The sequence below is a fragment of the Odontomachus brunneus genome, unplaced genomic scaffold (assembly GCF_010583005.1).
Source record: "Odontomachus brunneus isolate Ranch 3 - 2012 unplaced genomic scaffold, Obru_v1 Obru_scaffold_002, whole genome shotgun sequence".
Classification (NCBI taxonomy): Eukaryota; Metazoa; Arthropoda; class Insecta; order Hymenoptera; family Formicidae; genus Odontomachus; species Odontomachus brunneus.
In genome coordinates, this window is record NW_022639452.1 from 2,573,932 (window position 1) to 2,589,859 (window position 15,928).

General features: G+C 48.8%; 1 long non-coding RNA gene across 1 annotated transcript in view; it reads left to right on the plus strand.

The window, feature by feature from the left end:
* The window catches only part of LOC116841994, a 229,208-nt gene that overhangs the window by 105,808 nt on the left and 107,472 nt on the right, over window positions 1-15,928 (plus strand). The gene's annotated exons all lie outside the window — the stretch shown is intronic.

Here is a 15,928-nt window from a genome sequence, read left to right on the forward strand (position 1 = left end):
CCGTTCCTCTCTCTCTCTTCCTCTCTTCGCGTCTCTGTCTCTTTCCCACGTCCGTGTCTCTCTTCTCCTCTCGCCTACCTTAGTATATCAACCTCTCTCGCTTCCACTCGGGTACCGTTCATAGTCTCGTTCCCACCTGCGACCTAGTCGGTCTCGCTCGCGCGTTTACACCGCGAACTGCACGATCGTCACTCGGCAAGCGTATTACACGAACGCGTTTACGCGGAGTACTACGCTCGTTCCGACAGTTTAACGCAACAATGTCGCACGAACGTCCCATCGCGCGCTCCATGCGTCAATCATCTCGTCAGATTGCCATACTGAGATTTCGTAACCTGATATCACTATTTCTCCGTAGAACTAGAACCAAACTCAGTTGAATCAAATCAATCTTATATCGGCGCGGAATCCAGTATTAATGTGAAATCCAATATTATGGACGGGTGATCAATCTTTTTTTTTTCTAACGACACGCCGGTTATACAATTGAACGCAAATCGAACGCAATCCGTAAACATTCACCAACGATATCGCGACCAAGTTCAACGTGCTACAATCGCGGTGCTGACAAGGACTTTGGGTAAGGCGCTGTGCGATGTTTCGCCTGGTTCTTTCCAAGGAACTCGCCTCCTCGCGCGTACTTGTCGCGTTCCCGGCGCGACCAACGACGAAAGGGGGCGGATAGAGGAGGTTGAAGGTGGCGGGTCACGGGTGCGGAAGCATATCCGCCGTTCAGGTTGTGGTGGGGAACCTTTTTGGGATGAGGAAGTTCGCGGAATGAGGAAAGAGGACGCACCAATATTTTTCGCCGACTGATCGACGACATGCACAGTTGCGCTCACACGTGCACGAACTGCTCACACACACACACACATACATACCTGTCGGCAATGATATTTTTGCAGAAGGTACGCGCGCGCGCACACACACGCACACACACGCGCGCACGAGAGCGCTCACACGGAGGCACATGAGTGCATCCCATATAGGTATGCTGTGTAGGTGTGTTGGTGCCAACGAGTATAGGGTGTAGGGGATAGCGCAAAGAGGAGCCGGATAAATCGTCCCCTTCCACACTTCTTTCGTCTCCCCTCCAGCGCGCCACAGTGGGTGCGGAGCTCGGCTTTTTTCCCCTCCGTGGGCGCGGACTAACCTCGCCCCGCCTTCGTCTCCTTCGTTCTCGTCCCCTCCACCCCAGGATAGTTGTAGCACGGTGAGAGTGACTACCACTGAAACTCGTGACGCCGTTGCCTCTCTCGTCACCCTGCGACGTGCATGGCACGCCAAACTACTACTTCGCACTCTCGCTCGCCACAGCCATAGCGACGAAGGAGCTCGTCGAGGAAGCGAGACCGCCGACCGGGACGGCGTGACCGGGACGAGCGAGACGAAGTAGAAGAGAGAAAGACAGAGAGAGAACGGGTAGGGAGGTAAGGGAGAAGGGGGATACACACCGAGATGTGAAACATTAGTGTACCGTTTGTTAACACCGCGGTCTACACACAATCGCGCGCAAACTCTGCCCCCCTCCCCCTCTTCGAGTTCGCCGCGTCAGCTCGCGCGTCCGGCCCTCCTCGCCCCCTTGCACCGCGCTTTCTTTAAGAGGGCGTTGCTGCTGTACGTGCACGGGTGAGCGCGTGTGAGCGCCTTCCTTCGTGAGTGCATCGCGGAATACCGGCACGTAGAAAGTCTCTCCCCGTCGTTCTCTTCTCGCGACGCTGCCGCTCTCCTCTCTTCTCCTCTCATCGCTCCTTCTTTCGCGCTTCAACTCCACCTTACCTCCGTCCTACTCCTCCGGTCGTCCCTGTGGCGCCGACTTTCCGCGAATGCGACGCTGAATTTGTCGACGTGCACAGACATAGCGTCGACGTAGCCGCTTTAAACTACAACTCGGAAACTAAGCTGCCGACCGATGTTACGCATCGATATTGGAGTTACTGTGCGTGCGTGTATCGTATCGAAGATCCATCCACTTGGGCTCGACTTTGGGAGTTCATGGTGATGCGGAGAATCGCGGAGGGTGAACGATAACCCCATCCAATAGTGATCCACCAGCAGGGTATTGACGTTGAATTGAGATCACGGTATAGACTTCGCTGGAACCGTCGTTCCCGTGGCCACGATAAAGAGCGAACTAGAGTGATATAGGAACACTGCCCGTGTGTATCGTGCTTGCGCCGCGACCGTTTTGTGATCACTATGAGTTATGGACTGGATTATGGGACTATGTGTGTTTGTACAATCCGCTATCCCAATAGTCTCTACTCGAATCGCGATTTTTTCCCATCTCCACGGTCTCGCGAGGTACAAAATCCCTCGGCACAAGAGACGCCGTTGTTTCAATAGCTATAAGTTGGTTTTACCGCGGAATAGTGTACTGCCCTGCCGATTACTGTGATTCTACTCCAAGTACTTTACCGTCGACCTCGAACAACGTTCGGTGCATCGAATTTTCGGTGCTTTTAGATGTTTTTGCTGTACGTTTGATCGTAACAAGCGATGTTATTAAGAATTTAATTTGCTCAACATCTAATCACTAAGATGTCCCATTAAATATAATGCTCTTCGTTAAAATGAGACATCAATGTGCCAGACATAAACTCAACTCCTTAAACTAATCAATATCACGTCGATCCGTATATGTAAACACAGTGGCTTGACGTGAACATCACTTTACTGTCGTCTGATTGCACGTCTAGGGGGAACGCACCAATTAAACCGGACTACCACAGGTTCGTGAGTGCAGGACTCGCTCATATAGACGTTAAGTGGTACGTTTGACAATTTGGCGACGCACACGTGAAGAATATGGACGCGATGTGGATCGGCGATGCTTATCAGCTGTGTAAAACGCGAATGTGTAAAACGCACTGCGACACGTCGTAGCAGATGAAAAGATACACGCGTGTAAAAGAGACGTGTTCCTTTTGCACGTGAATTGATCCGCGGGTAGGATCTGTATAAAAGCTGTCAGTCTTGGCAATAACGTGCAATTACAGATCGCGCGTGATAAGTAAAGTGCACGTAATACCGCAAAGCGAGAGGGACTCATTCAACATTGCGCGGGCGAGCCGCGGCTCATCGCATGCTTAGTGGCAACACGCAATTATTTGCACGGAACATCACGTATATGTTAATGCTTATAGCCGACATCGAGAGGTATCGCGATTCCCTCGGAGGAGAACATACGATAACCGCGTGTGTAATTTCGCGACACACGCAATGGATTCGCATCGCGAGATCGATTCCCCACTATTCCCGAGCTTGATCCCATAACCCTTGGCGATGATACGACAATGAGGAATTGCTGGAACTGAAATAAAGGATGAACTCATTGCCAGCAATCCAATTCGAGCGCGACTGTGCATTCGATATATGAACGCATAGTGATGCGTCGTGCACTAGTCGTGCGAAGTAACGATTTTTCTTCCGCCCACCCTTCACCCCCAATTGTGTCTTGTCATATAAGTCTATAGACGACTATACCTAGGTGCTGAAAATAAAGAAACCTTTCACATTACCGCGTTACAATGTCCTGTTTGGTTCCAATAAGGTATTCCTCTGAAAATCAATAACAAGATCAGGTCGATCGCGGGGTGATTGCAGTAGGACTATCAGATACGTCCTCATGCCAGACATCATGATACGGTCCGAGACAGACTGTGCGATAGTCCAAAGTGCTCGATGACCAGTCACGGGCAAGGTCGTGAAAACTGTTGGGCAGGTGGCAGCACGACTCGACAAAGGACGGTTATAGACCCTCCTCGTTGGCAGCGCGAGGCGGAGGGAGAAAAGTGGGGAGCTAGTGTTACTAGGGATCCGGTAGTAGGGGATGCCCCTTCCGCCGTGGCCATTCGGCCACCCCTCCGTCTCTCGGCAGGGTGGGTGGCTGGAGGGGCGCGGACACGTCCTCGACGGTGTGTGCGGCAACGGTTGTCACCGTGTTGAATTACCCGCACTTCAACGGTTCCTACCTACGAGCGAGACGATTCTAATGCCCCGAGCCCGGTGCAACGGGGAAAGAATTACGGACGGGTTCGTTCCGTGCTCGGTAGATCGCGCGGCGCGTTATATTTTCGCGGTGTGATTCTTTCCGCGAGGAAATCGCGAATTTCGCACGCGCCGCGGTCGGACGTGGATGCGCGCGCTCGGAGCCCGTGGCCATCACGCGGCCGTGAAACGTTCTTGCCGAGGGCATTTTTGCCGGATCGCGCGATTACTAATCGGAGCGGCCTTATCGTGTGACGCACGACAACAACATCACCGCGTAGGTGAAAGATCCAGCGTGAGGATCTCAGCCAAACGCGGATTCCGCGATAAATCGATCATCTGTCACTTGCGTCGCGTCGACGACGACGGAAAGCGAATGAGCAATGTTAATTACAGCACTAAGCCTCTCTCTCTCTCTCTCTCTCTCTCTCTCTCGTCGGGGGTGAGTCACCGCGCTCGATATACCTCGCGTTCACTCTGACAAATATTCGTATAAATAATGGCGCGTTCGATACGAGGGCCTTCGCTCGGCTTCTCTCGGCTCGAAGATTAATGTCGCTTTCCACGACACGTATACTGTTTCGTTGTAATGAAACGGTGGTTAACACAAGGTTTTCCCGGCCGACAATGACTCTTCGGATAAACTTTTATTAAGATCGCTCGTCTAGTGTAACAGCGCGCCGAGCAGACCCACCACCACCACCACCACCGCCGGCACCACCAACACCACGCGCTCCACCTCATAAATCAAGAGCGGTGTTGATGGTGCTGAGACACGGGAAGCCGTGGAGGCAAGACGAGGAGTACTACTTACAGAGTAAAGTGGATGGGAGAGGCCAGTATAAACTTAAGTGATTAATCTCGCGGAATTGATAACGCTCCCCTCGCTCTCGCTCGCGCTCTCGTACTCTCGCTCGCTCGCGCCTCCCCCATAAATTACATTATAAGGAGCCGCGGTATAATTAATACGCCACTCACGCGTAAGCCTGCCTCCGCCGCGACAGGGCGAACACCACGATACTCCCCGATCTATTGTGTGATACCTCGCAAGCGTCACGGGCCGCGGACAGAGTCGAATGTCCGCTTTAAGGTACGATTCTTTGTATTGTAATCAGTCAGTCAAGTCTTGCAACAGACTTGTCGGATTTTTTCGCGTCTCGAAAAACCCACGCGATCACGCGACCCGTGTCCCGCGAGGCGACATAATCGCGCCGCGACAATAGTATCGCGCTTGTATCGTACACGAGCAATAACGATGGTATTATCATCGACACTCATTTCACGAAGTGTCACTCACGCATGGAAGCGCGCACACACATTCGCGCGTGTGTATCTTTCGATAAGATCGATCTCTGGCTAGGACGAGCGACAGGCTTCACAATCGCCCCGCCGAGTATCGCCGATCATCGGCCGTTATCACTGACGAACGAAGTGCTCGTCCGTGTTTCGCAGCAGATCAAACATCGAATAGACCGATACGCGATATCTTCAAAGGATTTCGGCCGACCCTTTGTCAACAGATCCGCGATAATCGTGAAATCTGGCGCAGGCAAACATCACTCGGAGGAAACATCCGAGAAAATACTCGGAACTACTAATTACATCGCGAGATAATAACGCATGCAAAGTGTCGTTTGTTAAAATCGGTCTGATCAGATGCGAGAGTTAAGGGGGATACTGAAAACTTTACCGACAGAATATTGACATTTTTCTGCAAAGTTTACGTCGTATTTGTTGCACATAATTACAAATGCTTTCAATAAAGCCACAAATAAATAAAGCATTGCTCAGTATGTAACGAAAACGAAAAAAAAGTAAGATTTAAATATAAAACTTCAAGCTGTCAGTTAGCGTAATATTTACCTAATCCAAAAGTTCTGCAGCTTGTACATATCGAAAGTGCGAATGTTCCAAATAGAAAAATTTTGAAGTACATTGCTGTACCTTCGCATCTGAATTCAGAAGCTTAAAAGTATCGGAAAAGTTTGCAGAAAGTTTCACATACGCATATTGATTAGATTTTCCGCTGAATATGGTAAAACAAAGTAACACATATTTACATAAGTTTTGTATGTACAAGAAATATAAAAAGGATAGCATAACTGTGTTAGTCTCTGCATTATCGACATTGTTCGAGAGTTCGATATCGACTTCCTCTAAAGGTTACTCTAAGATAACAAGAGTTCAATTTCGAGAGAGATCGCGCTACTAGAGAAATATATGTATAAAATGTTTATAAACGCGATTAAAATTATATTCATAATTTGGGGTTGCTTACATATATCCCATTTTCTTCGGGACTGTTAAACCGTCCGCACGGATGAATTCGCGAATCCCTTCCGTTAAACCGCGACGGTCCTCGCAAGTCGAGCAGATCGTAAGGCAAAAAAACGAGGAGGCTGAGAAGCCCTCGACATTAATGGTCGATGTTCCCAGATATCCATGGCCGGCGCCAACATGGCCGATCTTCAAGAAAGGTTCCGTGGACGCGTCATGTCGCGCGGCAACATGAAAGATTTACCGCGATTGACGCCGCGGCTAGATCCATCCACGAGTCTGTATTTGGCCGTGTATGCCGTCTTTCGTGCTGTGCGCGTGCATGCGTGAGTCTGTGAGAGGGGTCCATAAAAAGCGGCGTAGTTAGACCCGTGTGATGAATACGTGACGCGCTCTCGTAACTGTGTGAGGACCCTAAAGAGAACTACGTTTAGATGAGAGGCGGCGGCGGCGGTTCTCACCACAAAAAGAAGGGAGGAACGCTGCCGCCATTCATTAATTAAACGAAGCGCGAGATTTCCAACCCTCTCCCGGCGATCCCCTCCCACCTCCTTCCCTCGTCCATGTCCCACCTTGTCTTTGTGCAAGCCGGCCAACCCCGCGCGGATGATCTGAAGAAGCTGCCCGAACGATCGTCCGTTGGAAAGTCGATCAACCGATTCGTAAAGCCGTCAAGGTGTCGACTCTCGTCTTTCGATCGAGAAACGAATCGAGGGAGACGAACGCACGCGCACGAACGAAAAGGAGACACGACGGTCGCCCACATATAGACTCAAGTTGACTCTTCTCCACCCTCTCGAATGTCCCTGATGCGTGAACACTGGTCAAAATTTTCCAGCGTTGTGTTTCTTTTCACATGTATTTGTCGAGTCTCAGTTTCAGTTTGAAACCATTTTTCGGGCGCGAGTGTATCGGGTGATTCATAGAGACGAGAGCCCGCCGCGCGAAGATACATCATGGCGTTAGCGAGTTTCTTCAAAATAAGCGCGCAACGCGAGATATCTACGTACACGACAGGAGGATCGAAATAACGATTCATCATTTATCGCGGACAGGTACGATTTTCTTTCGAATTTGTTTGATCCACCCAAACTGATGGATTGTGATTGAAAGACCGATCAACGAATTTAGGCAGAAAGGAGTGGGGCAGCACGTCGATCAATTGTGATTGTTTCATGCATATTATCGCGCAGAGAGCGGGTCACGCGATGCCTCGACGCACTCATCGTCTCGTTCTCAATCGTTTCAACGATCGAGTTGATCCGGAAATGTCACTCCGCAAAACCACGTGCTCGTCCAACGCCAATTGGCACGTTGAGGCCTCTAGGTACTCGCCGCAACCGTGCTAAATTATGACGTTAAAGGCAAGGAACTCTGGCATCCTGGCATTCTTGTGTGCCATTTTCAAATAACACGATACTTGAATGAGAGGACACTGAGATATACTTGGGAGAAGCTCTGGGAAATATCCTTTTTCCTTGACAGTTAATAGCCGTAAAATTAACGTGACAAGGTCACGTCAATGTAACAACTTAATTTAAGAGAGAAATGCATGTCACCATAGTTTTACGTCTATTCATCGATTGTCGAGAAACAGGATGGTTTACTGCATACTATAGTGATTTCACGCAAGTATACTGAAGTAACTTCACGCAAGTATACTGAAATGATTTCACGCAAAAGTTCATTCGCACGGAAATATCTCTTTAAAATGGCACGTAAGAATCTCTTTAAAATGGCACGTAAGAATTTTGGGAATGTCTTTTGTTACTTCTGCCTTCGATTCTGCGACGAAGAGGCAGGGGACTTAATCGAAGACTCTCCGCTTCTTCTCGGTTTGCGAAAAATTCTTCTGTTCTCGTTCATATGAAAGTACACGTCTTAGAATGGCGTTGCGCAAAACGGCCCAACATTCGCATAATCGGCCACACAGCAACCACCACAGCCGGCGGTTAAAGGGGAATGATAAGCCTCCTTCAAACACGAGTTATGCATACACTAATTATTGAACATAAACCCTTATCTAGAAACGCGCGTGTGCTGTCATGTACGGGAATTAGCACTGCTATCGAAGAGAACGTGTGCGTGCGTGCGCACGCGCACACGCGCGTTTTGCTCACTATGAAAGCCGACATAGTCGGGGCCAATTTTCACCGCGACAATTATACGTTTATAACGAGGCACACATGGTTCTTAATACAACTCGGTGATTACTCCTATCGCGATGAAACGATACACGTGTCGCCGATTTTACGTTAGCCAAGTAATAGTTATCACGCGATAATGGACTTGCGATGTTTTCGTGCTTCTTCCTCCTTCTTTTCGCTCCTTTTCTCCGGCCTCTCCACGAGGCAAGCAATGCGTAGACAATTATTTTCTTCCCCTGGAACAATTTCACTTCTCAACGACGCGAAGAACCGATCGGGGCGCGACTCGCGATCTCGTATGCAAAACGCCGCACCACTTCACGGGGGACGCGGCCGAATACTGCTTCCGCAACACGGCCTCGTACGGGCACGTATCTCGAACGGATCTCACCAAATGTCCGAAGCAATTAAACGCATTCGTTGCGCAGGTCTATCGACGGTGCATCAGGTGGTGCAACGCTACTGATAGACGGAGACGACGTTGCCCTCCCTCCTCCCCCTTGCCCCCGTCGTTCTCGTCGCATCCGCTATTAAACGGTAATTACGGATAATTGCGCGGTTCTGCATCCGTCTGATAACAAAGTAACTGTAGTTTCCTGTTGTAAAGCGGACGCGTCGGAGGCGACGAAAGACTCATTTGTATGCATACGTAACGCGAGATGTCGTGGCAACGATTTTATCGGGGCCACGATCTCGCGGGGAGGAGTTGTTTATAATAACGAAGAGTTCGACGCACGCGGTATCTTCGCGTCGCATCGTAATCGCGCGCTTTAAAATGTATGTGCATACTTATGAGGCGGATTCCGAAGCCTCCTCCGCCGACGCCGCCGTCGCAACATCATCGTTCTCCCGATGTGTCGTCCGATATATGAACCGACACGATATCGCGCATTTTCGTCTCGCGTAAAGAGAGCTGCGTAAACGCAATTATACAATTCGGCGACGCTGCGCTTATCCGCCGGCGCGATTCTGTCACCTACGCTGCGCATTTCGGCGCTTTAGACGTGACTAACCGCGGAGTGGATTTCGCACTCGACGCGAGGTAATGATTAATCAATTCTAAATCTATTCCCTATCTCTCGCGGAAGACACTTTTATTTTTGGATTCATCGCAGTAAAGTATTTTCGAGCATGTATTAATTAGAGATGATTATGCAAGAGTATCAGAACTCGCGTCGAGAAATCCTGGCTGAGTAACAGCGCGGTAACAGGAGTATGAGCGTAGTATATATGTAAATAGGCAAAGAACTCCGAGATAATTAATCAATTCTAAATTTATTCTCACGTTATCTTTCACTTCTGTTTCTTGATTTATCGCAGGAAATTATAATTGAAAATATACAGAGTGAGTTACTTAACGTTAAATTAAAAAATATCTTACATGTTTTCCTTTTTCTTATTAGAGAAAAATGTAATAGATCGTGATTGGGAGGGTTGACTGATCACAATATTTATGTCTTCCAATCACATAATCTATGTATTATTTACACACACATTTTCTTCTAATATAAGAAGAAACATTTTAGAATCTGTCGTCAGACGATTCAGTTTGTATATTGATTAGAGACAATTATACGAGTGCCAGGAGTCGTGTTGGAGAATTCTGATAGCGTAACAGTGTACGAGTGTAACAGGAGTATGAACGTAGTAGGTAAAGAATTTCGGGCGACGAATCGCCAGTAGTAACCCCATGATCACGCTACCCCGCGAGAAATAGTAGCCTCACCATTCCCCCCAGTCGTATGTGGAGGTATGGTTTCTCTCAGGTGAGTTTTTCTCACCTGGTGCACCGAGCGAGGTCCGTTCGTCCAACCAGGTCGCGCCGGTGGTCGGGCCCATGGGCCAATCCCCGCTGATGATCGGTGGTCCAGAGCCACAACCTTCTCCCTATCTTCGCTCTCTTTCCCTTCTCGTCTCGTCTATTCTCTCTCCGCTTCTCTCTCGCTCTCTTCACCCCCTTTTCTCTCCCCCTCCCCTCGCTCTTTCTCTGTCTCTTCTTGGAGGTTTCTCCGTGCCTTCTTCCCCCTCGTGCACTCTCGGGTACCTCATTAGTGCCTCCTACCTTCCTTACCCGACGAGACGCCGTATCCTGGTCCTTATATCAACGACGCGTAGGAAAAGGGGAGAGTGAGAGAGACTCTCTCTCTCTCTCTTCTCCTTCTCCTCCATCTCCTCCTTCCTCCTCCTGCGTTCTGTGCGCCGAAGTAACGCCCCTTTCTGATACCTGGTCATGTTTCATTATTTTCCCCCGGAATCATTAAGGTAGTCGAGTCATCTCCCTCCTAAGAGGCGCGGACTGGAGTCCCATCGGCCCACCTCCGTGTCGCGGAGGAGATTAAACGCACACTACCATAGCGCACGCACGCATTAACATCCTCCGTCCTTCTTCCGCGTCTCTCGTTTGTTTATTCTCTCCTCATCGTCGATCTTTTTTCGATCCACTGCTTCCCCCCTACCACAACATCGCGATGCGTTTTCTCCCTCTGTCTCTCTAGCTCTCGAGATCTCTTCTTCGTTTCGTCCATCCCTCTCCGATCTCGTGTCACCTCCCCGCTGCTTCTCTCTCCCTCTCTCTCTCTTTCTGTCTTTCTATCTCTCTCTCCTCCTCCTCTCTCTCTCTCTCTCTCTCTCTCTCCTTCCATTCCTCTCAATCCCTTCACCACCACGCGATCCTTTCTCTCTTCCATGCGCCTCGTCAACCTTTCCCTCTCTTTCTCCCTCTTTCTCTCTCGCTCGCTCTTTTTAATTCCACACAACGCAGTCCGATGCTGCCATCTACTACTTGCGGGAACTACGCATTTTTACGCGATGCAACACTTGCGCCGAGCGATGATTGCGACTTTATGACGGCTGCGATTGAAAGCAGCCAGCACGCTGGGAATATGAATGTCGGCACGGTACGAACGCGCCGTGGTATATGAGCATCGATTGTATTGGATTTGCGCGTATTGCGAGACACGAGCTCGGTTGCCTCACCGGCAATTATTCGTTGAAAAGTGCACACGATGATCGATCGTGCGCCGACAGTGCGCGATTAGCGCTAATAATGTTCCGCCGAACAAATAGAAACGAAAATAGGGAGGACATTTTAAGCGACTTTTATTGACAAGCCGAAGTGGCCGACAACTTTTCGCGCAGCGCGTGAACGTAATCGCGCAAAATTATATTATTACATTAAATCAAATTATTACGGATAATTACGTAATATTTAAACGGCTTATTTCGAGATTGCAGATGCGCCTTTCGCGGCCGACGCGTCACGCCGTTCGTTGCATTTTCCGGACGGGGAAATTGGACTCCTGAATTTCGCGCGTCTTCGCGCGAAGTTCCGTGACATTCGCGCGGCAAATCGACAACTCGTGTCGCATAACAATGATACACGATTATTGTCACGTGCGAGCGAGTCGGCGAAATAATTCCGCTGCCGTCGCTAGTGAGTGCCGACGACAGTCGTGTGTTTGTAGGTACAAAAACATATCATAGAATTCAATCGTAAATCAAGCCGGCCGTAGTTTGCCATTTCGCTGATAATAAATGCCAAAGCGGCCATTATGCTTTTAGCGATAAACGCCACCTTCCCCGGCGCCTTATCAGCTATAAATTACTACGAGTACACGTTGAGATTACAGCGACTGAGATCCGATGATATCGCCACGTTAATGAGCAATGACTCCCGCCTCTCGCCGCCGACACACGTTCACTTCCCACATACATTGTAGCGCGCGACGAAAAGGAGACGAAGGTGCACGCCTGTGAGCGAGCGAATGAGCGCTAAATAAGATTTAAATAATCACGCCGAATTAACGTCAGAATTCCCGTCGGGCACCGCGTACCGGAGAGGGTTACCGGCGAGAGCGTGTCGCGAACACGCGCGGCATAACTACGAGGTGCGACAAAGTGTAATACTTCTAGCTTGTTATTCATTTATCACCGACGACATAGATATTAATCAAGCTTTTTACTCGCGGGATATGATACACTGGAGACATCGCCCTTATCAAACTACTCCCCTTCCCCGACGCAGAAGAGGGAGCAAGAGGAGGAGGAGGAGGAGGTGGAGGTAGTGGTAGTACCTCGCCGCGAGCGGGAATTAATTTCAGGATTTATCGATGGGGATGTGTACCGCGATTACCCGCCTCCCCCGCGGATTGCGCACACGAACGGCGATGTACAATGACGGCCGGGATACAAATCGCGATATTACGTGCATAAAACCACTGCGCGGCTGCCGTCGCCGCGAATAATTGCAGCGAGCGAAAGGAAGAGCCGCCGAAAGGTGCAAAGTTGTCATTAGGTTGTTACCGCGTAATGTCGTGCCACGTCGATCTCTCCACATTGTGGCGGCCTGAATCAGGCGCGCTCGTCGGCGTTTGTTATCACGTTCTCGTGTCGGAAACGTTCAAAATGAGAGATCGTCAGCCCTTTTTCCATCACGTGTCCGCACCTGAATCGACATTCAGCTCCTGCGTTTAACTCTGAGTATCAAGTTGAATTCTAAATTCAAATTGAAGTCAAAATAATACATAATTAAGAGAAAGATAAGGCTTGTAAAGGCCTCGCGTTGTATGTTAGTGCGAGCAATTAAATTATGAGAAGGTAATATTGTTTGATAGTGTGTAAACACGCGAATGCTGAGCGTTTTTCCGATCTCACAATATACGCGGTGAATCGAACCAACCCTGAATTCGAATTATTATTTATTTATTCAATTGTTTTCTCTCTTTGAAATTCCCATTTTGGCACTTTTACTTGATTCCTATTTAAAAAATCAAGATAGTATAAAATTCTGGAAAAAGTCCTTTCCTTTAATTGTCAAACTCGAAGGAAACGGCAGTGAATAACTGTTTGCAACATTCGAAAGTAGGACAGTAGCCTGCGAGACATTACATCCTGAGATTCTTCATTCAAGTTTGATGGAATTTTTTTAAGTTTAATGAGGCAGCAAGATTTCTGCTCGGGCGAACTCCGCCGATTGTCGCTGCGAGAACCGATCGACGCGTTTAGGGACGCGCGTCGACTCTCATTTCCCGAGAACTTTGCAGGCGTGTTTCCAGTTGGAAAAACCACGCGAGGCCTGTACAAGCGCGCGAGGCCGTAAATACATTACGCTCGCATTAAAATGAATCACGCGCGACTTGGCGGGATATCGCGAATTGAGCCTCGCAGGCGAGCGAGACCGGAGAAGTATCGTAATTCAGTCTATATCTCGCCTTACGCGCTGGCGACAAAATAAAACAGAACCAAGAGGAATCGGTGATACACCGCGGCGCGATGTAGCGTTAACTACGCGTTATTAGCGGAATCAGGCGCGCACTTCTGCCTCGCACGACGCGAACCAGAGATGCAAATCCCGAACGATCGAATCTTTCGTGCGTAGATCGAAGTGATGGAGACGGTGATTCGCTGATTCGATATGTTAAATGAGCAATTTCTTCGGGGTTTTTTTCGCGAAACGTGCGTTTACGATATCGTAGGACAGCGTTGAGTATTAATTTATTTAAATTTTCTTGGGTTAAAATAATTGGTAAATCAGATCATGTATACAATCACATATAATTTTGTCAATTGATGCAAATAATTTGTAAACAACCTTTGTGTTGTGAGTGATTGTGCACTAAATAATTAGTCGGTTACATTATTCATGATTACACATACATGACGATTGATTAATTGGATTATGTATATTTATTACTTCAGCTACACAGCCAAGAAGGCGACCTGGTTTACAAAAATGTAGCACACTCATTCTTCCATACCTCGTATTACCTCTTTTATACAGATTAATCTGGATTATATTGATTTGCCGATTATTAAAATTTTAAATTATTATTAAATTATTCGTAATTATATACATGAGGATTGATTGATTTTGACGAACAATTTGTCGATTATTTTAGTTAAAGGAACTTTCAATCGATTAATGCCTCAGAATAACGCAATTGTTTCAACGCGTTTGTCGCGAAATTAATAATAATAATTTTATTGGTCATAAAAGAAAGAAAGAAAAGTAAACAATTGCGGCTGATGGTAAAAATCGACACGCATCACGGCGACTAACGCGAGCAGGAGGAAAAGGGGGTCGCACTTTGCACCGTGTGTGAAAAGTGTCGTCGCTGCAAATATAGGTGTTCTGCTGGATGTTCTGCTCATCGTGCGAAAGTAGTCGGTCACTCAGGAAGAAGAAGAAGAAGAAGATCGATAAACACGGGGCGCGCGGGTTCGTTTCCCTCTCACGCGAGCAGATTCGCGCGAACTTGAGCGCCGACTCGCGCGCAGTTCACCCCAATTCCACCCCTTGGCGCGGGCGCTCGCGCGACACGCGCAACCACCTAGGATTTCTTCTTCTTACCGGCTTGCCTTATGCTCCGTTTCCATGCTCGCGAGCGACGTTATGTTTCCGTCGAAGCGGAGTTTCCGGCGCGTATATCCCGCGTTATACACACAGCAGCCGGCGCGCTCCGGCAGCCTCGCCTCTTTTCGCAGCGAGCAAAGTTCAGGCAAGTTTTGTCGCGTGTTACGACCATGTCTCGGCGTGCTACGTGTGTGTGTGCGCGCGCACACGTACGCGTCTGGTACGTCGCCGCCGAAACGTATTGTACACTTTGTACGAGTACAAGTTTCGCGACGGATATAGTATATACATACACGTGTGTATGTTGCGCGTGAGAGACGCGAGTGCATCGAGAAACACGGTAACGCGTCTGTTTCTCTCTTTCTCTCTCTCTCTCTCTCTTTCTCCTCTTTTCCCCGATACAGCCGGCTCGATGTGTCAAATGAACGATCATGCCGGGCGATTTCTTGAGCGGAATGCGCTTACGATATCGCGGAATAACGTGATCCCTTTTCAACGGGATATTCAGAGGTTGCCGCGACAATCAATACGTGCGTTTGAAATATTCAGCGTGATTCGCTCCGGATATGCGAATTAAATTTATTAGACGAACTGACGCAGTTGCGACTTTTCGTTGCACACGTTCTCGCGAAGACTCGTCAGTTTTCGTTCGCGCTTTCCGCTCGCTCTCCAGGTATCGCGCGTCAAGGCTAGTCGTCGACTCGTGATAATGTTTCCCCGTGTAAAGAGACCGTGTCTCGAATAATCCTGCTGGCGCTGTTCGGGCGAAAATTTCCGCAGTAACGGCGTCGGGGGACGTGTATTACTTATATAGCCGAGTACTTCTCTCCGAGTCATCCCTAGCGACGCGTCTTAATGCGCGAAGAGTGCGAAAGTTTCGCCGTAAAAGGGCCAAGAAGAAGCCGGAGTAACGAGCTCGATGCCTCCTCGTCTAAACTCCCGCGCTCATCTCCGGGGTCAGGGATCGTAACGACGGATAATACGGCGAACAGAATTCGGCCACGGCAAGCAGTACGTAAGTCTATCCGAGCGCGGACGCGAAAGCTGAAATCGAAAGTCGGAATCGAGTGTAAAACGATCTTCGCGTGGTCGCGAACATGAAGTAGATTATTTCACGTCGATCCATATGCAAATTCTTAATTCTCAACTATCGGGCGATTGA